General features: G+C 41.3%; 1 protein-coding gene across 3 annotated transcripts in view; it reads right to left on the bottom strand.

The window, feature by feature from the left end:
• BABAM2 (BRISC and BRCA1 A complex member 2) overlaps window positions 1–23220 on the bottom strand; it is a 129005-nt gene that overhangs the window by 3567 nt on the left and 102218 nt on the right. The window lies entirely within an intron of this gene.

Here is a 23220-nt window from a genome sequence, read left to right as displayed (position 1 = left end):
CATGAAAAATGTGCTCCCCTCCAAAGAACTTCAAGAAATGGACATGCCTGCCATTGTCTGTCATACCATTTGCTTCAGTGTAACGTGGTAGAGCATCTCTAACATCTTTGATTGTCACGTTTCTGGGTTAATTGGATTCATCCATGATAATAGGGCACAGATACTTAGTGGAGCAACCAATGGAGATAATAAATACTGCAGCTGGTCATAAACTAAAACCTGCTTTCAGGTAAGTAGCAGAGCAGGGCTGCCAGAGGCAGTCAGAGTTGATCTTACGGGGATCAGTTAATTCAGGTTTTTGAGAAAAAAACATGGCATTTTAAAGTAACTTAAAATCAGAATATTTTTTGTATGTTCTGGAACTGATGAGTGCATTAACTGAACATTTTTAAAAGGTTTAGGTTAAGAATCCTCTATTGTTCCAATAATGGACAGAGAATGTCACGTTTACTCCAAAGTTTAATAAATTCAAATAGTTTCAAATAAATTCAAATAGTTTTATGGTGCTGGAGGAGACTCTTGAGAGTCCCATGGACTGCTAGAAGATCAAACCTATCCATTCTTAAGGAAATCAGCCCTGAGTGCTCCCTTGAAGGACAGATCGTGAAGCTGAGGCTCCAATACTTTGGCCACCTCATGAGAAGAGAAGAATCCTTGGAAAAGACCCTGATGTTGGGAAAGATTGAGGGCACTAGGAGAAGGGGACGACAGAGGACGAGATGGTTGGACAGTGTTCTTGAAGCTACGAACATGAGTTTGCCCAAACTGCGGGAGGCAGTGCAAGACAGGAGTGCCTGGCGTGCTATGGTCCATGGGGTCACGAAGAGTCGGACACGACTAAACGACTAAACAAGAACAACAACAACAAGTTTCATGATAATCTGCATCTTGTTATTGAATAAGAAGAGCAAATGTAATCCACTACTGCTCACTTGCTAGGCTAAAATTTAAATTTGAGCAGACAGTAGCCTCCCTTTCTTTTTGTGTAGAAGAGTTATTCTACAGATTAATATTTCTATTTCCTCTCATGCCGTTCTGGGTAAATTTCTGGAGAGAAGGTAGCTGTAAATTATATCCTTTGCTTTATTACAATGATTATTATGAATAAAGTTGCCAAAATCCCAGGCATTTCTTAATACAAATTCTATGCCAAGCATCCCTAAAGCAAGTAAAGGGGGGGGGGAGGGAATAGCTCTGAATGTCACAATCTGGATAGAGGCATTGGCAGCTTCTGAACTCCAATTATTCCTCTGAATGGTGGAGGTTGAAAAACCTGAGTAACCATAGAATAACAAAACTGTAATACGTCAAAAACAAAGTAGCCCACTTCCCAGCAATTCAAAACTTCCCTTGACCTAAAGCAGACTCAAGAAACACTTATTGACGTTATCACAAAGGCATCTGACTGTATCATAGAAATGCAAATGGGATCTAGCTGTACAAACACGCTAGCTCCTTTTGAACATTCTGCAGAAGGGGAATCCAGAAGGATGCCGTGCAAATTTCCTCATTGTCCAACAGTGTAAACAATTTGCCACCAGTTCCCTGAATGTTCACATATGTGTTGCTTGACACAAAATGAACCCAATGCTTAAACGACCCCGTTGTCCACTAGGCTTAATCAGAGCTAAGCACAATGTGTTTCTTCTTCATTTCCTTGTTTACACAAAGCTCTGATTTTTGTAACTTGCAGAAACTAGCTCACCAATCTTCTAACAGAGGTCCTAACCAAAACAGAATAAAATGATACCTCTGTTTACAATGTCTTGCAGGCAATATACCCCCCCCCTTTTGCAACAGCATAATATTGGCCACTTCTTGTGTTCATAATTTTCTGTAAGAGTCAGGAAGATTCAAGGTAGTGTTTTATAGAGTCATTGTATCCCCCACCCGTTCTTGGACCTGTGGGAACCATTAACAGAGACAAAGCCTTGGGCAAATTATGCCGTTGCTCACAACATTGGCTTGGTATGTAAAACAAAATATGCCACACTGCACTCTACTATCATCTTGAGGGATGGAACACAGTAAAAATCAATGCACCCCCCCCCCCCAATTCCCTGCCTCAAACTGGCTGTTGGAACCCGATGGTACTGTCTAGGAGCAAAAGGGTAGACTGCAGAATAAAAAAAATAAATGCAACAGGAATATCAATAAGAAACGAGGGAGTGATGCACATGTTATATCCTCCATCACCATTGCTGAAAACATAGACTCAGATTTGTCATGGTTGCCTTAAAACAGGAATACTCTGATCTGCTTTATCAGAGATACTACATTTGCAGTTAAATGTACCTGAGACGAAATAAAAGAAATGATTAAGAGAATGACAACAGCGGAGAGTGGAACTGTCAAAATGATACGCAAACTCTATCTTTCCTACCATGTCTCATTATATTGGTATGTCGTATGGAATTGTTTGAAGATACTTTTGCTTTCAAGGAGAAGATTTTAAATAAATAAATAAATAAAATCATAGTTTAAAAACCAAACTGGATATCTGTGGAAAGGGGCACAAACCACTCTATTGGTTAAAGGTCTACAAAGTCATCTCTCTGTGTGCAGTGACCTCCACAAGAAGTGCTGAAAGCTCTTGACTGCTGTCAGTGCAGTTACCACAGGCTGGATATCAACCGAAATAGAAAAGGTGTGATCCTACAAACCCTTATGGTTGCAAAGAAACTATCCTTCCAGCCATGAAGTATAAAACGCCCACCTCCCACTGTTCAGTGGTCTGAAGAGCTCCTGCCCTTTCTACATTTGAATGTATATCTTCTAATTGTCAATCTAATTTGGATATTTATTTGGACATATGGACTCTGTGTGTGTCTGGTGTGTGTGTGTGTGTGTGTGTGTGTGTGTGTGTGTGTGAGAGAGAGAGAGAGAGAGAGAGAGAGAGAGAGAGAGAGAGAGAGAGAGAGAGAGAGAGAAATGATGTGCTAATGTGAGCTGAGGATGTTTAATGTTATATTTGCCAAATAAAAATAAAAGAGGAAATAAGGTGTACGCAGGAAGTAGGGCCAGGAGGAAAGAAGTGTGTGTGTGCGCACAAACAAGTTCAGGAAGAAGCATGCAAAGTGTAAGTGCTAATTGCACACGTGCCAGTCCAGAAGCCAAAATGTGTATGTGAAAGATTTAGTCAACTTACAACTGGGGTGCAATTTCATAAGAGTTTTAAAAATCATGCTGCAGAATATGCAAACAAGATACAGATCACCATTAAAAACAACAACAACAACAGGATTAACTGCATAATGTTATAAATGTAAAGAGAAGTTGTGTTGAGAGTTTCTTTATGGAAAAGGAGTGGGGGGGAGCACAATTATAAACTAATTTATAGCAACTTGAGGGCAAGGGAAGGAGATGGCAGTTCACCTCCATACCATCTGGCATGCATGAAATGTGGGTAGCTGATACCAGAGTCATACTACTACTACGAAAGAGAGATAGATTGAAGAAGCTATTGCCCTGCAACAGATGGAAATAGCATTCAAATGGATAAACAGTTTCACCATAATTTACAAAAGACTGCGGTGAAAGAAACAAAAAAACCAAGTTAATCTTGAGAGGCAGCAAAACAAAAAACGTTTCTGTACATGTGAAACGTGGAACAGAACAATTTCTATTCACGTGAAGCACAGTTCTCTTTTTAGTTGTTCTAGTTTTATCTGTAAGCAGCCTTGAGTCCCTATCAGGGGAAAAGGCGGGGTATAGATAAATATAAAACAACAACAACAACAGAGACAGACGGATGCCAACAACAACAAAGAATGACGTGATGAAACTTAAAGAAAATGTTACACTTGCCCTATTATTAAATTAGCTTTGCAGGTGCTGCTTATATTCGCTCCTAATGTCTATCATATGCCACTGGCACTCTGGATCTTCCACTCTCACCTCCTGAACTCTGTAATAATTTGTCAAGGTACATTTCCTCCCACATGTTTTGAGCAGCTTTGCTAGGCTTGTATGCGGTGTTGATTTAAGTCACGTTATGTGTCTTCCCAGGTACCATAGCATGGGGGTGGCTGCAGATTATCTAGCATTTAGTTTTCTGTTGTTGTGCTTGGCAGTACTAGAGTGGATAAAAAGTGTCTTTGCCCTTCAAACTGGTGATAGTGTGCAGTCGGTTGTACACAAGATATGTAAATTTGTTCAGTTTGCACCAACTAGTGCAACATTTGTGCTTGGGAGTCGTCCCCCCCCAAGTTAGGGTCAACAGAGGGTATAATACTGTATGTTTCACATCCCCTTCCTTCACAAAAGAGGCACCAGCTGCTTTGGATAGTTAGAGGGAGGTATTTAAGGAACTCTTCCTATGAAACAACCCATTGTGAGGATGTTGGACCATAACCGCAGTGGAGCTCAAGGCGGGGAAAGAAAGGCACTGCATTTCAACCTATGCAGTTTACAGTGGTACCTTGGTTTACAACCATAATCCGTTCCGTAGGTCCGTTTGTAAACCAAAACAGGTTGTAACCCAAGGCGCGCTTTTGCCAATGGGACCTCCAAAAAAAATTGTTCATAATCCCCCCCCAAAAAAAGAAAAAGAGAAAAGAAAAAGGGTTGTAATCCAAAAATAGGTTGCAAACAGGGACATGCACTTCCGGGTTTGACGTGTTTGTAATCCAAATCGTATGCAAACCAAGGTACCACTGTATTTAATATATTTATTTCGAATCCTCCCAAGACAGCTGACAAATGATACCTTGTTGTCACCATTTTATTAGTGTAACAATTCATTAGGATCCTTCTCACATGCTTCAGCTGCTGTTTATCCTAGCTTATAGTCAATCCTAGTTCTCATCACAGTCTAAATCCATGCAGCAAAGTTTTGTGAATTTGCAGTTAGAGGTGATGGGTGGGGGGGGGGGACTGATAGAAATGAGGTATGTCACACTCCTGTGTGTTCAACAAAATCTGTTGCAAAGGAAGAGGAAATAAAAGAAAGAAGAAATATGAATTGGGTTGGTTTTTTAAAAAAATGACCCTGTGTGGAGGAAAATACTGACTAGGTTAGCCAAATTGTGAGTCAGGGCCCTAGAGTTGTGCTATCTCCTCTTCATAATGTTCTAAGGACTGATTTTGATCCAGCAAGCAGGGGGTTCAAAGTCTCAATAAATACACTATAAGGACATATCAATACAAGGCAAATAATTAATTTATTTCACCATCCATACTCTAGAAGCTATCAAGGAAAACTTCACATTTCCCTTGTTTAAGAAGCACATTGATGCCATGCCATTTGACAGTGAGAGCCTCAAAGCCTTCTTTCCATGATGTAACTATTCATGTTGACGTACTTCTATCTGTTAATACTCTGGCTATAGTTGCCCCAGTGCCTTAAATGTCAAGAAGTGTCTTCAAGAAGAAAAAGCAAACACCAGTTGATGGTCCAAAGATGGTTGAAAGTATGAAGTGTAAAGTCAGCACCTAGAGTAGAGAATTCATCGCCAGTACAGAATGGTTTGACTTAACCCCAATTTTCAATAGCAAGTGACAGGCCTTTAAGAGAAAGAAAATAAATTGCAGAGTAGTCATCAACATTATGTAATGTGCCATTTCCTTCTACAAGACCACTGAATGCTCTACAGTTATTCTTACTTGGGGGCAGTGTCAACTAATCTCACTCGTGCTTCTCTTTATTGGTGGCTTTCAAGAGATGTGCCAGTTATTTCTGGTGTGCTTACCCCTGCTAATTAGTGTTTTAGTATCAATCACTCTAAAAAAAAAACACACACACAAGCTAAAATCACAAATATTTTAGCTGCTGGGAGGGGGATAGTAAGCTATATGGATATACGTCAATGAAAATGAAGGATCACAGTGGAGATTAGGGTTCGAAATTAGCAGGGCGCCAGGAGCATTTTGTGCCTAAAGATTCTCCATTTGCAAGCACCTCCAAAAGTCTGGGTGCCATTTTTTGCACCTGGCTGAAATTCAGGGATTATAGAAATGTATGGGCTTTGAAGCCTCAAAGTATATGTTAAGGATAGACAATATATCAAGGAGTTTAACAATAAAGAGTAAAGTGTTTTGAAAACTGAAGCATTGACCAATATTTTTTATTGCCAACACCAAATTAAAAATGCGCTAACAATTTATGCTAAAAATGTGATATTAACAATGTATGCTAAAAATGTGATATGAACAATGTAATACTTATGTGAACTGCATATTAATTCATGCTTATCAAAATAATAAATAACAAGTATTGCTGATCTCCCCCACCCCCCAGTGGTGACTAGACATTCTGTTTTGGCGCCCACACCCCAGATCCCATAATAAACCATTTGGCTCTTAGCTTTTCTATCTGAGTTTCTAACACTGGTAGAGATTAGGAACAGGATGATTATTCACTGTGGCCAGTAAGCAGAGAAACAGGCAATTGGAAAGAGCCCAAAGGGCAGTTATGGGGAGTCCAGAGGCAGGAGGCATTGGATTACAAATTTGGGATGTATGGGAAGCATAGGCAAAGGGTTGCAGAGATGATAGACATATCAGGCTGGAAGATTCACATGTCTGAATAGAACCATGAATTCAAGGGCAATTCTGCATTTTTTTAAAAAAAGGTTTCAGGAGAATTGGCATGGTTTCCAAAATGCATTTTAAGGTATTTATTGACCTGTTTCTTCTCTTCATCTGCACGTAGCCCAGAGTAACACTAAACTTATACAGGCCAAACTAAGAATCATACAGTGGTACCTCGGTTTATGAACACAATTGGTTCCGGAAGTCTGTTCATAAACTGAAGCGAACTTTCCCATTGAAAGTAATGGAAAGTGGATTAATCTGTTCCAGACGGTCCGCGGAGTAACCGTTCATAAACTGAAGCGAACTTTTCCATTGAAAGTAATGGAAAGTGGATTAATCCGTTCCAGACGGGTCCGCGAAGTACTTAAACTGAAGCGTTCATAAACTGAAACATGGGTGTAATTGGTTCCGGAAGTCTGTTCATAAACTGAAGCGTTCATAAACTGAAGCGAACTTTCCCATTAAAAGTAATGGAAAGTGAATTAATCCGTTCCAGATGGGTCCGCAGCGTTCATAAACTGAAAATTCATAAAACGAGGTGTTCATAAACCGAGGTTCCACTGTAATATTAATTACAACTTCTCTTCTTACGTTTGTCTCGGCACTGCAATAAAAGGCCAAGTGATAAACGGAAAAAGGTGGAAGAAAATGCCTTTCAGAAATATTAACATGAGAACCTCATAGTAATGTGGCTTTTATCAAGCATTTCTGTTTATCTTATTAGGAGTCACTTCATCTCAACAGTGCCCAAGCATCGTGATTTATGCAAGCAGGCCAAGAGTAGACTTTCAGTATCAAAGGCTTTGCAATCCAGACCAAATCCCTTCTAATCAAAATAATTCAGACCAGGGAAAATCTGGAGAGCGTTCCACTCTCTTCCATAGACGAGATGAAAGCTAGAGTTAAACTCAAGAAAGACCAGGACAAAGATCATATGACTTTGTGTCTTTGACCTATTCATCTCAGACTGTAATTATGATGTTGCCAATTCATAATAATGTCATGTTACATAAAGGATGTCAACAGTGTGGCCACAAAGTGCATCCAAGTTCTTGTAAATCCCTCTGACTATACACTTTTTGAAGCTCAGACTGGTAATTCTAAAGGCTTTATAGTTCCCTGTTCTTGCAGCAACTTGTCCTGAAACAAAGAAAACTTGTTTTGAAAATGCTTGCCACCCACAGCAGTCTGTTCTTGGGCATTTGACGAGGAGAGGGCCAACCCTTCCCTGACCACAGATAGTCTGGCTGGCTCTTTTTGTGCAACTCCCAGTAATTAACCTTTAAAAGCACAAAAGACAGATAATAGGATGCTCTCAGAGACAGGGTTACTACCTTTCCAGATGCACTGACCCAGAGACATGCACTAGGGGTGGGGATGGTTATAAAAAACACAAGTGATTTCAAGATATTTAGTTTTATTACTACTTATATAACTGAAGTGATCAAGGCAAAAAGGTGAAATTTAAGAACACATAGAAACTGATCCTAAAGAGGTATTTTAGCCATAGCAGTGGACAGACATCTCTGCATGACTGTTGTGGAAAGTGAAACAGAGTCACTGCATCCCGTGCCATGGGAAAACACTTCAAAACTTTTTGGTTCCTTGTGGTTTTGGTGCAATGCCTCGTTGGAGACTGCTTTGGAATAACACACAAGGAGCTATGGGCTTTTTGGAGGAGTGGCAGAGTATTGATGTATAAAATAAAAACCACGTGCACATTCATGTCTGAAGTTCAAACACAACACAGCATCTTTTGCCACTAGTCACTTAACTCAAAAAGTGATAGGGCGAACGTCTTTCCTGATCAACTGATTACTGCAGTGTGGCAGGAAAGAAAACTGCCTATGAAATGCTCCCCTCAATGGTATGTTTCTAGATCACTCGGGAACAGTAACATACCCCTGCCTCCATTTCCTCCTTTCCTCTGTTTCCGTGTGTCAATTTTATATTGTAAGCCCACTGAAGTAGGGATCTGCCCTGTAAACATCATGGGGCATAGATGCCAATAAGAAGATAAATATGATGGATGATTTTTGTTCTCTGAATAAAAAAATTCAGAGAATTATTGACCTGCGCCGCAGCTCAAATGGATTATTTTAAAGCTCATGTGCAAGGTCTATGCTGGGCTTCTGCACAGCCCCACAGAGGACATACAGACTGACAGATGGACACACCCTCTTTTATTCACACATACAAGCAAGCAACACATTGAGACAGATCCTCTCACACATGTAAAGGCCCCCATCCAGAGATACTTGCTCACATGGGGGGACCCTGATCCTGATCATAGACAGGCTGCTGTTTCACTGCTGTACAATTTTTGAGACTGTTGTCGCCTTCTGGGACCAACCTCCATGCACTGCTCCTGTCAGACTGGTGAGCTTATCTGGTTTCTGGCAAGCTGATTCTGCCATATATGCTGGCAGTCAAGCACTGAAACTGCTGGGGGGGCGGATCAGAGGCGACTGCCAGAGTTCAAAATTGCTACTTGCTGCTAGGAGCATGAGAGGGTACAGCAGGCAGGAGCTTAAGTTCTGTGAATCAGACCTTGGGCTCCTACACAGCAATGCATGAATTCTCAATGGTGTAGCTTGTGGGATTCTTCCATTTCTGCAACAAATGGACTCAGGGGAGCCAGCTTGAGAGGAAGTAACCCACTCTACCACTGGACAATCAGACTGCATGGCTCTGGGATCCTTGGTCTCCCTCACCTCCATATCTGCCACCTCCATAGGCAGCCGCGGCATGTGCACACAGATCCTCCACTATGTGTTTATTCTAAAGTTCAGCAGCAATTTGTTGGATGTCCAATTAGCAGTACACACCTTCCTAATGCATGGTCTCTGGAAGTTGCCCAACTTTGCCAATGGCTAATGGGAGAACCTGATCATGTGTCCCCAGGTCACAGCTGGTGTGACAGTCACTCTAACTAAAAGTGGGACAAAAGAATACAATGAAATGTTTATGGACTTGTCTCATTTTAACTTATGTATGCCTAGCAGTTTTAAAGTTCTGTTTATTCAGACAAACAATGCGAATTTAAAACTGCAAATAGTTATTGTTTCAAGTGTGGTTCGGTATGTAGGTCACATTTCATAACAGGATTAGATGGAACTGTAATGTATCATTATACTCAGAAGTATCCTTATGATCTAGAAAAGAAAGTCTTAAGTTAAGCATTTGCTCAATAAACAAAGTTTATGAACATCCCAAGGTCACGTAAAACATTTCAATTATGCTTAATGAAAGACGCAGGCCTTATTAAAAATAAACTTCCATTCAAATTAAGCTCTGTTTACATTCAAATGAACATTCTAAAATCTTTTTCTATTTCTAATTAGTCATCTACAATACTTTTGTTCCAAAAACGTAAAGGAAAATTCCATGTATTTTGTTTCCTACAAAGTAGTTGTGTTTGACTGTCCTCATGGGACATAAAAGTTTACATTAAGAGATGAAAAGTTTAGTGTGTTCCAAGAGAGCATCTTGTTGTGTTGGTCCATCAAACACACTATTTTAAAATCAGACTAAATGTGTTTGTTTTTCTAAATCATTATACATGTGCCTTCCAGAATGGGCAATTATTTGTCATAAATCTAGACAGTAAGGTATTATTGACAAAGCTGCTTCTGGCGAACCAGAGCAGCACACGGAAATGCTGTTTACCTTCCCGCTGTAGCGGTACCTATTTATCTACTTGCACTTTGACGTGCTTTCGAACTGCTAGGTTGGCAGGAGCTGGGACCGAGCAACGGGAGCTCACCCCGTCGCAGGGATTCGAACCGCTGACCTTCTGATCGGCAAGCTCTAGGCTTTGTGGTTTAACCCACAGCGCCACCTGCGTCCCCTAGACAGTATCAGTTTCCAAATTCAAATGCAGAGATCAACTCATCATTTCCATTTGGTTGTGTGACGAGCTCCTATGGAATTCCAAAAAGGAACTTTCCCAATCATTTTTGGTTGGTAAACTGGTTAAAAGGGGACTAAGTATTACCATATTGGCCTGAATATAAGCCTCACTTCCCCCCCAAATTCCGACCATGAAAAGTTAAAGTGCAGCTTATATTAGCAAAACTTATGGTATGCAGCCAGGAGTGTGGGGCAAAAAGTGCCAGGAGTGTGGCAAACGGAAACAGAATACAGCATCACATCCGCTCCCGTGATTCCAACAATCTTTGCTGGAATGTGTAAACACAGTCTTCTGACTGCTGTGATTGCACAGTGAGAGGAATATAAACCCAACAAGTCCCCTGTCCTCTCCCCCAAGGCCTGGAAGGGAAAGAGTGAGGAAGGGGAAAGGTCGACAGCAACACAGCGCGGCTCCCCCCACCCCCAGTATGGAGTTAGGCTTATATTTGGGATATTTTTCTTTTTTCTCTCCCCCCCTCCAATTTTAAAGGTGTGGCTTATATTTGGGCCAATACGGTATTTCTCTCAGGTGGATCCATGGGTAGTTGGGCAACTGTACTCAAAAACTCTCTATGAAGATGGGAGTCATTGAAAGCACTGCTGCTGTTCAAGTATTTTACTGCTGGATCATATAAAATATACCAAATATTTAGCATGGCAGTATTCTAGTTTAGCATATTCTACTGCAATAGAAACCAACATTAGTTAGCAACAATTATCCAGCTTCTTTTGGATTTCTTTCCCTCTTCCTTCAGGCCAAAAGATGCATGCTCATTTTCAAGGTGTCCACACACATATTTAGGGTGCAGAAGGAAATAGCAGAGAAGTATCTCTCACCAGATATTCAGTTCACATTCTGGAGAGCAGAAATTGTCTTGTGAAGAATTCCACTATATAGATCAATACATAATTAAAGAGTACTCATTTCTGGGCATTGGGGGGAAGCTACACTTTTAAAAAAAGTACTGTCTGTCATAAGAGATCCTATACTTTCGTTGAATAAAATAATCTAAATGTAATTATATCCCTCATTTAATACTTGAAATTTTGCTATATACAACAATGCTGAGATGGAATGCTTCAATACTGCATATTCGTTATTTAGAAAACCCTGTATTCCATCAAGAGTTTCACATATGCTTATCTCCCGCCATGGCATTACATCTTTGATCATTGTTTTTCCTTTGCCAAAGTCAAAGATTTAATGAGAAGTGACCAGAAATAAGTTTCCCAACCCTCCTAATTTGGCTGAAATCCACATTATGCATGACAGCACTGAAGATCCCTGGCAGGCACCTGTCAGAAACCAACATACCATGTCTTAAGAGCTGCACTCAGCTATCCAAGACGACACTTTTCAAAATGTACATGAAAAATGTGATTCAACTAGCCAGACACCACTGTAATGCCACCCACCGCCATGAACATACAGAGATTTCACTCCAATATAGATTGCTCCTCCATTACAGGCCATCATTTGCATTCGTTTTTGGTCCACTGGTTTTTTATTTGTCTCTCTCTACCACAGCATCTATCTAATTAAAGGGGATTTTGTTACAAGAGTCGTTAAGCTAATAATGCATTAAGTGTCTTAATAATAAAGCATTATGTGATATTAGAGTAAAATGCCGCTTCCTTCTACTTTCATCTTTCTGGATGTTGGCATTTTATTCCATCCAGTAACTATATATTTTATTTAGAGAACAATTCCTTGAAATTAAAGTGTGAAGATTTAAGGAGGGTAGGCTTCATTAACTCAAAGGAAGTAAATACGGACCTTTAGGGTTCTTTCCCAGAATCCACTCTACTTTCCAGCTCCCGGAATAAAATCTCACTATCAATACTTCTAATGAGATTTGCAGTGTTTAGTTAATTAATCCATTTGATTAAAAGTCATTTCAGCAGAGTTAAAATTTCTCCTTACATTTTTTTTTTAAATTAAACTATTATTTCTAACACTAAAAATATTCACAGGAAATGTGGTTGGCATGTACTTTCATGGAAGAGGCTCTCCTGCTGGCTTCAGGTTTAAAGTGGCCCCTGAAAAGTACACATCACCGAATTCCTTCCTAAGGTTTGCCAGAAGGATAGCCTGGAACATGGCAAAGAGCGTTTTTTCTTCAACTTTAAACTGCAAAGAATAGCAATTGAAAGGAGTGGCAATGCAGCTCTTTGGCACCTGACATTTTCTTGTTCCTGCATGCACTGGATGTTGTCATCTATGCCACTTGGGGTGACAGGATAAGATTCCAGATGCCACAATCATATGTCAGCTGCCCCTGAAAGCCCTCTTTCCCCCCATCTGCAATGCCCTGGACTGAGTTGGCATTTGGACACTGTGGGAAGAAAATGGTAGCTTCCAGGTGAACTGTGGTCACTGGGGGACCAGAAGGTGGGCAACATCATCCGCATGGCAGAACCTAACAAGGCACTGGTGCTCCAGTACCTGCCTAACAATACAGAATATGGATACCAGGTCTGAAATTAACCATATTTGTGTTTTTGCATAATTTATCCTGCTTTTCTAATCAAGGGGAGGGGCAAGGAGTTGCCAACCACAGAGGTCTTACTTTTCAAGTATCTGAAATGGTTTATTCAGAGTTAACCACGTATTGCCCTACATGTAGTTTCTTTGCACCCAAATGAGCTAGAATTTTGCCTCCTTCACTCTCCCATAGACAAGGACAAGATTCTCAAGATGCTGAAACATTTTAACTGCCCTTGCCTAGATGTGTGGGAAATGCCTAACTTGGACTTTTTAGAATTTAGACTACGATATGGAAACATGGCTAACACCAGGCCTCGCCTGCATTTCCTGAAGCCTCATGGGATTTTCTGGAACCGAACGAAGGGTAACTGAGAACAGACACTAATCGGCATGCTTCCAATAGCTAAGTATTACATGCACAAACAAGTAAGCTTTATTTACAATATTCCTACATAAAATTGCAGGCTGAGAGACTGTATGTTCTGTTTACATAGACATGAATGCCTACTTAAGAAGAGAAAAACACAACATTTTTTCCCCATGGAAACAAAAATGCTGGGTCTGCTTTATATCTATATACCATGAATAGGAGCATTGGTTGTTCACAATTAGCTATATATTTTATGCCCACCATGGATTACCATGAACTGTGTGTTTCAGTACACTGGCCTGCAGCTGTCTCCATGCATCCCCCTTTTCTGCAAAAGCAGTTTTTGTGTTGTGAGAGTAGAACTACTCTTGATGGCTAATCTACAGATGTCCTCTTTCCCCTATTCTTCTATTTTTCATATAGGTCATTGAAGTCAGAGAGAATTTCTGGGTCAATCCATTACAATCTACCTTCTTCTATAACTATCTCTACCCTTAAAATGGTCCTTGCTACTTTCTCATGCTTCCTTGTTTTGCTCCTATAATGCAGTTTCTCCAGCTCACAACCTTGCCAATGCACTCGCATTTTCTCCCCAGGAAGTCTCCTATTCATTAATTTGACTTGATCACAAATAGGCATATGGACGGCAATAGATAAGCACAAAAGACCCACATGTTGTTCTGTTTGCTATTTACATTTTGTTCCATACTACTTCATTCATACTCATGGAAATTTATATACAGGCCTCAAAGAAGATAGCAACTCAAACTGGGTAAGATAGAGACACAAACAGTTTCAAATCATGCCACCATTACAGCAGACTGGCATTCATACATATTTATTTCAGGAGTGGATGTTTATTTTCGAACTAAGCATTCATAAATCTCTTTACGAGAGGAAACAAGATTTTTCAGGACAAAGTGACTGTACATTGTCCCCATTTGTAAGTATGGGACATAAATAAAGGCTTAATAAGGGGAAATATATGGAGTCCGTCTGTATATAAAAAGCAAGAGCAAAAATGGAGAAAGCTTGTGTAGAAATTACTCATCAGTTGGAGGAACACAGGTAGAGAGAATTTATAAATGGAAACAGGCAAAGAGAAAGAAGATGGGTGTTTTGAACATGAATAGGTAAATAAAGGTAAAGGTAAACAACCCCCCAATGGTTGAGTCCAGTCAAAGGCGACTATGGGGTGCAACACTCATCTCGCTTCAGGCTGAGGGAGCTGGCGTTTGTCCACAGACAGCTTTTCGGGTCATGTGGCCAGCATGACTAAACCACTTCTGGTGCAATGGAACACTGTGACAGAAGCCAGAGTGCATGGAAACACCGTTTACCTTCCTGCCACAGTGGTACCTATTTATCTACTTGCACTGGCATGCTTTCAAACAGCTAGGTTGTCAGAAGCTGGGACAGAGCCACAGGAGCTCACCCCATTGTGGGGATTCAAACTGCCAACCTTCCGATCTGCAAGCCCAAGTGGCTCAGTGGTTTAGACCAGTGCTCCTCAACCTTGGGCCTCCAGATGTTTTGAGACTACAATTCCCATCATCCCTGACCACTGGTCCTGCTAGCTAGGGATCATGGGAGTTCTAGGCCAAAAACATATGCAGGCCCAAGGTTGAGGACCACTGGTTTAGACCACAGCACCACTCAACCATTTCACTCAACAATGGCATTTAAAATTAAGTAACAAAACGTTGATAAAATAGCCTATTAAAAAACCCAACCATTGAATTGTATTATTTTTACTAATGAAACCAGAACAAGAGATTTTATAGGTGTTTCCTAATTTTCTATGAAAAAAAAGTTTCTTAAATGAAACTGTTCCCCACATGACTTTAATGCATAATGAAAGCTAAATATGAACATTCAAGTTCCTAGCAAGGGACTTAACAGAATAAACCCAACCTCTGAATATCAAGACTAGCAAACAGGGCTTGGTTCCTTGCAAGCACAAATGGGATTATTTTGTGTATAGCCTTACTGTCTTAAGTCCTGGCATAAGAATAACCCTGTTGGATAAGATCAAAGGTCCACCTAGTCCAGGATCTAGTCCTGATTCCAACAGTAATAGGAGAGATGCCTCTGGGGAACCCACATTTGAAGGTAAAAATGTTTGGCCTCAACCTCCAGCTGGTGGTATTAGGAGCAACACCACCATTGACCTCACATTTGAAGGCTATTGCTTGATTATATGAACAGCTTTGTCAGTCCAATGGTCAGGGCAGAGAGCACAACCAGAAGTAGTGAAAAGGAGGGAATAAAAAAATGATCTGTCCCTGGCTTTTATGATGTCTTCTCCAAACTTTTGAAGAAATTGTTAAGGCACTGCATTTTAACTTGTTCATTTTTTTTAAAAAAAAGGTCTTATAATAAGAATTTACAGTGACCTCTGTGAATTCTTATACTACTACACCTGTCTATGCTGCCTAATATTTTGTGGGAGATGATATTGATTTATAACTGTTTCTCTTGATCTTCTGAGTAACACACATGCCAGTACCCTGGAAGGGCAAGATAAATAAAGACACACCCAACAAGACAATGAAAGGTAGGCATGTTTAAACTGGCAGCACCTCCCATGAAAGATCAATGTCTTTAAAAATTCCCACTGCAGTATATCACCATAAGGACAGGTATTATTTGACATTTCTGTATTTTATAAAACATGGGTAGGCAAACTAAGGCCCAGGGGCCGGATCCAGCCCAATCGCCTTCTAAATCCGGCCAGCGGACAGTCTGGGAATCAGCGTGTTTTTACAGGAGTAGAATGTGTGCTTTTATTTAAAATGCATCTCTGGGTTATTTGTGGGGTATAGGAATCCGTTCATCCCCACCCCCAAATATAGTCCGGCTCCCCACAAGGTCTGAGGGACAGTGGACTGGCCCCCTGCTGAAAAGGTTTGCTGACCCTTGTTATAAAAGTAGGAATTCTCAACCAAACTGGTTAACTATGCTGCAATTCACCATTGCAGATAGTTAAAAACTGTTGCATACTGCACTCCTACGTGAGATGTTTTTTTAAAATGGTTTATTCCATGGCTATGCAACAACAAGCAAAAATCAAAACAGAATAATCAGCCAGCCAGAATTCAGAACCTGGTTGCCTTCAGCAGTGAAGCAAATGCAGCTGTACATTTCCCTTCACATATTACTGAATATGTGTTTCCATAGCTGAGGCTGTGTCACAAGTTCAAGGATGTCACCTTAAATTGACAGCCTTTGTTCAAAATGACAAGGAATCTCATTCCCTTCCCAGGATGCTTTCAGATTTCCATGTGCTCACCCTGAACTGTAATCTATACCTTCATGCAATAATGACCAGCCCACATGCTTCAGAATAAAACAAAACATGAAATGAGAAGCCCCCTAATTATCTGGTGTCACTTCTACCAGTCGCTTTATTCGTCCTTAGATTAATTTAAATCAATCATGTCACTGATCACAGACCAAACTGAGGGCAGAATTATAGTTCTTTATATTCCCCTGGCAAAAATTATTTATTTATTAACAAAATTATTATATACTGCTTGACTGTAAAAGCAAAACAAACAAAATGCCCTCTTAAGTGGGTTGCAAAAATATATAAAAACATCAGAATTGATTTAAAAAAACTAATTAAAAACAGGTATTTAAACATTCAAAATATGATTGAAATCAGCAGTAGTTAAAAAAAAATAAAACACATGTAAATTCTGTTTGTTTGGGTAGGCTTGACTAAATGAAAATGTTTTAAGCAGGTGCTGATAAGAGTACAGCGAAGGCCCCTGCCTGATGTCAATCAGCAGGGAGTTCCAAAGTGCAGGTGCTGCCAGACTAAAAGATTGAATTTTTTACCAGTGCAGAGTGAGTATTATGCAACACCTTCCATAATGCCAGTTCTGCAGATCAAAGTGGTCAAGTGGGCATATATGGATTAAGATGACCCCACAAGTAAACTGGTTCCAAGCTGTTAAGGGTTTGATGTGCTAATATTAACAACTTGAACTTGGCCTGATAGCTCAAATTGGCAACATCTGAAGAGAGATGTTATATATTGGCAGGGTCTCCCTCCTGACCGCAACTGCGCGGCAGCATTTTATTCTTATTATTAGGATTTATATACTACCCGATCCCCTTCATGGATCAATGCCTTGTCGTGGCGAAGGGGCTTGAATAACTCAGAGAAGCTATGAGCTATGCCATGCAGGGCCACCCAAGATGGACAGGTCATAGTGGAGAGTTTTGACTAAACGTGATCCACCTGGAGAAGGAACTGGCAAGCCACTCCAGTATCCCTGCCAAGAAAACTCCATGGACAAAGACAACAGGCATATAAAAGTTATGACGCTGGAAGATGAGCCCCTCAGGTCGGAAGGCGTCCAACATGCTACTGAGGAAGAGCGGAGGACAAGTACAAGTAGATTCAGAGCTGATGAAGCGGCTGGGCCAAAGCCGAAAGGACGCTCAGTTGCGGATATGCCTGGAAGCGAAAGGAAAGTCCGATGCTGTAAAGAAAAATATTGCATAGGAACCTGGAATGTAAGAACCATGAATGGAGGTAAGCTGGATGTGGTCAAAAATGAGATGACAAGAATAAATATCGACATCCTGGGCATCTGTGAACTAAAATGGAAGGGAATGGGCGAATTCAGTTCGGATGACTATCATATCTACTACTGTGGGCAAGAATCCTGTAACAGAAATGGAGTGGCCCTCATAGTCAACAAAAGAGTGGCAAAAGCTGTAATGGGATGCAATCTCAAAAATGACAGAATGATCTCGATACGAATCCAAGGCAGACCTTTTAACATCACAGTAATCCAAGTTTATGCACCAACTACCGGTGCTGAAGAAAGTGAAATTGACCAATTCTATGAAGACCTACAACACCTTCTAGAAATGACACCAAAGAAGGATGTTCTTCTCATTACAGGGGACTGGAATGCTAAAGTAGGGAATCAAGAGATAAAAGGAACAACTGGCAAGTTTGGCCTTGGAGTTCAAAATGAAGCAGGGCAACGGCTAATAGAGTTCTGTCAAGAGAACAAGCTGGTCATCACAAACACTCTCTTCCAACAACACAAGAGACGACTCTACACATGGATATCACCAAATGGACAGCATCGAAATCAGATTGATTATATTCTCTGCAGCCAAAGATGGAGAAGCTCTATACAGTCAGCAAAAACAAGACCTGGAGCTGACTGTAACTCAGATCATCAGCTTCTTATAGCAAAATTCCAGCTTAAACTGAAGAAAGTAGGAAAAACCACTGGGCCAGTAAGATACAATCTGAATCAAATCCCTTATGAATACACAGTGGAAGTGAGGAACAGGTTTAAGGATTTAGATTTGGTGGACAGAGTGCCTGAAGAACTATGGATGGAGGCTCGTAACATTATACAGGAGGCAGCAATGAAAACCATCCCAAGGAAAAGGAAATGCAAGAAAGCAAAATGGCTGTCCAACGAGGCCTTACAAATAGCGGAGGAGAGGAGGCAAGCAAAATGCAAGGGAGATAGGGAAAGATACAGGAAACTGAATGCAGATTTCCAAAAAACAGCAAGGAGAGACAAGAGGGTCTTCTTAAATGAGCAATGCAAAGAAATAGAGGAAAACAATAGAATGGGGAAAACCAGAGATCTGTTCAAGAAAATTGGAGATATGAAAGGAACATTTCGTACAAAGATTACCATAATCAAGGACAAAAGTGGTAAGGACCTAACAGAAGCAGAAGACATCAAGAAGAGGTGGCAAGAATACACAGAGGAATTATACCAGAAAGATATGGAGGTCTCGTACACCCCAGGTATTGTGGTTGCTGACCTTGAGCCAGACATCTTGGAGAGTGAAGTCAAATGGGCCTTAGAAAGCATTGCTAATAACAAGGCCAGTGGAAGTGATGATATTCCAGCTGAACTGTTTAAAATTTTAAAAGATGATGCTGTTAAGGTGCTACACCCAATATGCCAGCAAGTTTGGAAAACTCAGCAATGGCCAGAGGATTGGAGAAGATCAGTCTACATCCCAATTCCAAAGAAGGGCAGTGCCAAAGAATGCTGCAACTACCGCACAATTGCGCTCATTTCACACGCTAGCAAGGTTATGCTTAAAATTCTACAAGGCAGGCTTAGGCAGTATGTGGACCGAGAACTCCCAGAAGTGCAAGCTGGATTTCGAAAGGGCAGAGGAACCAGAGACCAAATAGCAAACATGTGCTGGATTATGGAGAAAGCTAGAGAGTTCCAGAAAAACATCTACTTCTGCTTCATTGACTATGCAAAAGCCTTTGACTGTGTCGACCACAGCAAACTATGGCAAGTTCTTAAAGAAATGGGAGTGCCTGATCACCTCATCTGCCTCCTGAGAAATCTCTATGTGGGACAAGAAGCTACAGTTAGAACTGGATATGGAACAACTGAGTGGTTCAAAATTGGGAAAGGAGTACGACAAGGTTGTATAATGTCTCCCTGCTTATTTAACCTATATGCAGAATTCATCATGCGAAAGGCTGGACTAGATGAATCCCAAGCCGGAATTAAGATTGCCGGAAGAAATATCAACAACCTCAGATATGCAGATGACACAACCTTGATGGCAGAAAGCGAGGAGGAAATAAAGAACCTTTTAATGAGGGTGAAAGAGGAGAGCGCAAAATATGGTCTGAAGCTCAACATCAAAAAAACCAAGATCATGGCCACTGGTCCCATCACCTCCTGGCAAATAGAAGGGGAAGAAATGGAGGCAGTGAGAGATTTTACTTTCTTGGGCTCCTTGATCACTGCAGATGGTGACAGCAGTCACGAAATTAAAAGACGCCTGCTTCTTGGGAGAAAAGCAATGACAAACCTAGACAGCATCTTAAAAAGCAGAGACATCACCTTGCCGACAAAGGTCCGTATAGTTAAAGCTATGGTTTTCCCAGTAGTGATGTATGGAAGTGAGAGTTGGATCATAAAGAAGGCTGATTGCCGAAGAATTGATGCTTTTGAATTATGGTGCTGGAGGAGACTCTTGAGAGTCCCATGGACTGCAAGAAGATCAAACCTATCCATTCTTAAGGAAATCAGCCCTGAGTGCTCCTTGGAAGGACAGATCGTGAAGCTGAGGCTCCAATACTTTGGCCACCTCATGAGAAGAGAAGAATCCTTGGAAAAGACCCTGATGTTGGGAAAGATTGAGGGCACTAGGAGAAGGGGACGACAGAGGACAAGATGGTTGGACAGTGTTCTCGAAGCTACGAACATGAGTTTGACCAAACTGCGGGAGGCAGTGCAAGACAGGAGTGCCTGGCGTGCTATGGTCCATGGGGTCACGAAGAGTCGGACACGACTAAACGACTAAACAACAACAACATACTACCCTATACCTGGAAATCTCTGGGTGGTTCACAGAAAAGATCAACATAAAAACCACAATATATAGAATCAAAATAAAAACAACAACCCAGTAACACCCCAAATGCATTCTGCACCAACTGCAGTTTCTGGATCAAATGCAATGGAGCCCCACAGAGAATGCACTAATTACATGTAGCAATCCACATGTAATGAAAACATTTCTCTTTTGCTGAGTTTATACAATGGTATCAGCATATTCATCCATTAATCACGACTAAACTAAACCAAATGATGCTTTCTGCTATATTTCAAGGAGTGATCAAACCTGCAGGTACTTCCAATAATCTAACTTCTTTATTTAGCTGAAAACATCGCCATTTAACTGATCTTCACAACTTGAGCCACATCCTTTATTTCTGAAGGCACGTCAGAATTCACACCTATTGCTTCCTTTTTTCCCTACCTACTAAATCACTTCAAGTTTGCCACTTAGATATGCTGTACTACTTTATTTTTGCAACTTGCTGATCTCTAACATGTTGCTGTTTCAACATTTTTGCTATTTTACAAGCCAAAGAAAGCACCTACAAAGGACCACTCAGGACTTCATGGAAAGCATGGCCTCCATGGGGCTGTCCTTGAAAAAGTTTGGCCCAACTCATAGCCGCAGACATGGCTTAGAACTTGTGTTCACCTCTACTGACATGGGTGATCTGACACTAGGTAAAAGTGAAACAAAAGAAGTGCCATGGTCAGATCACTTCCTGGTGCAACTGGACTTCTCCTTGACCTTTCCTCTCTGCTGGGAGGTGGGACTGATTTGGATGGTCTGCCTCTGCCACTTAATGGATCCAAATGGTTTCCAGAGAGTGGTAGGGGATGTTTTATCCCATGTTGATGGCCTTTCAGCTGATTCCCTGGTAGCCCGCTGGAATGTGGAGTTAACCAGGGCTATCAACTGTCTGGCTCTGAAGCGTCCTCTCCAATTGCATGAAGCCCGGGCAGCCCCATGGTTTTCCCTGGAGCTTTGGGCAAAGAAACAATCGCTGAGACGGCTAGAGCGTCAGTGGCAGAAAACTCATTCTGAATTGGACCAGACACGGGTTAAGAGCTCAATGTTGAGCCTACTAAGTGGCGATAGCGGTGGAGAAGAGGACTTTTTTCACATCCCCTATTGAATCTGCAGAAAATAGCAGCAGGAGACTCTTTCAGATGGTTCACAATTTAACAGAACCACCTTTGCCATCGGGGCCTCGTAAAGACCCCAAGATCTCCTGCAATGATTTTGCAAAGTTTTTTTTGCAGATAAAGTCACTCAGATTCGGAAAGAGGTAGACTCCACTGTGGGAGCAGGGCCGGGGCGGGAGAGTGCTAAAGTGCTGTCTAGTCAAGCTGCATGGAATCAATCCAATGTGTTACCTCCGAGGATGTGGACAGGCTGCTTGGACGAGTGAAACCGATCACCTGTCTCCTTGATCCTTGCCCATCCTGGCTAATAAAAGCATGCTGTGAAGGGCTGGGCAATGGGCTCTGTGGGGTGGTGAATGCTTCCCTCTGTGAGGGAGCCTTCTTAGCCTCACTGAAAGAGGTGGTTATTAAACTGCTTCTTTAAAAAAAAAATCTTTAAAGCCGGCCAATATGGCCAACTGTTGCCCAATCTCAAATCTTCCATTCATTTTACTTCAAATACTTTGGCCCTTGATGTAAAGTGAAACAAAGCAAAGAGTGGCTTAACAATGTAGATCTGCTCAATACTGCCAAAATAAAATGGATAAATACAATTGTATAATCCCACTACTGGTTTCAGAATAAGAAAGTAGCCAAAAGTAACAATTACATGCCTGCCTGAGCTGGTGGAGGTGGTCTTGGAGGTGGTGTGAAGAACTCCAAGGCCATAGCTTTGGGAGATTTCAACATACATGCTGAGGCAGCCTTATTTGGAACAGCTCAAAATTTCACCGCTGCCATGACAACCATGGGTCTGTCTCAGATTATATCTGGTAAAATGCATGTGGCAGGACACACTTTAGACCTGCTTTTCTGTACTAGTGTTTGGTGGGGAAGCTGACAAAGACTGCTGTCGTGGATATATTACCCTCTAATCAGGCCTGGGCTGTATGCTGCAGGGTATGGGACCATGTAAACACCCACCACTGGAGATGTATGGAGCCAGATAGCTCCGTAATGTCCCTGGGGGGATTTTCCACAGATCTGCCCAGTGGTCCTGCCAGAAATTGGGAGATTACTCATGCTACCAATACGGTCACATTGACATGCCTGTCAGCAAGTCACTGAGTCATGTTGGCTCTTTGGTATTTCAAGGAGCTGAGGGCAATGAAATGGCAGAGTCAACAGCCGCAGGACTTGAGAAGAATATGGCCGGACCCATTTTTTTGTTTATCATTTTTATGTTGGGAACTCCCCTGAGATGTACTTGATGAAGGGTGGCATAACAACAACAACAACAACAACAACAACAACAACAACAACAACAACAACAATTCTGTGGCAGTGATGACAGTCTGCCCAATGCCAATCAAAAGACCTTTTTAAATTGGTAAGGGGTCTGGGTCCAGGAGGTGGGCCCA

This window comes from Zootoca vivipara, chromosome 3, assembly GCF_965207765.1.
Source record: "Zootoca vivipara chromosome 3, rZooViv2.hap1.1, whole genome shotgun sequence".
NCBI lineage: Eukaryota > Metazoa > Chordata > Lepidosauria > Squamata > Lacertidae > Zootoca > Zootoca vivipara.
Note: the sequence above shows the minus strand (reverse complement) of the source record. Positions and strands in the feature narration are given on the sequence as shown.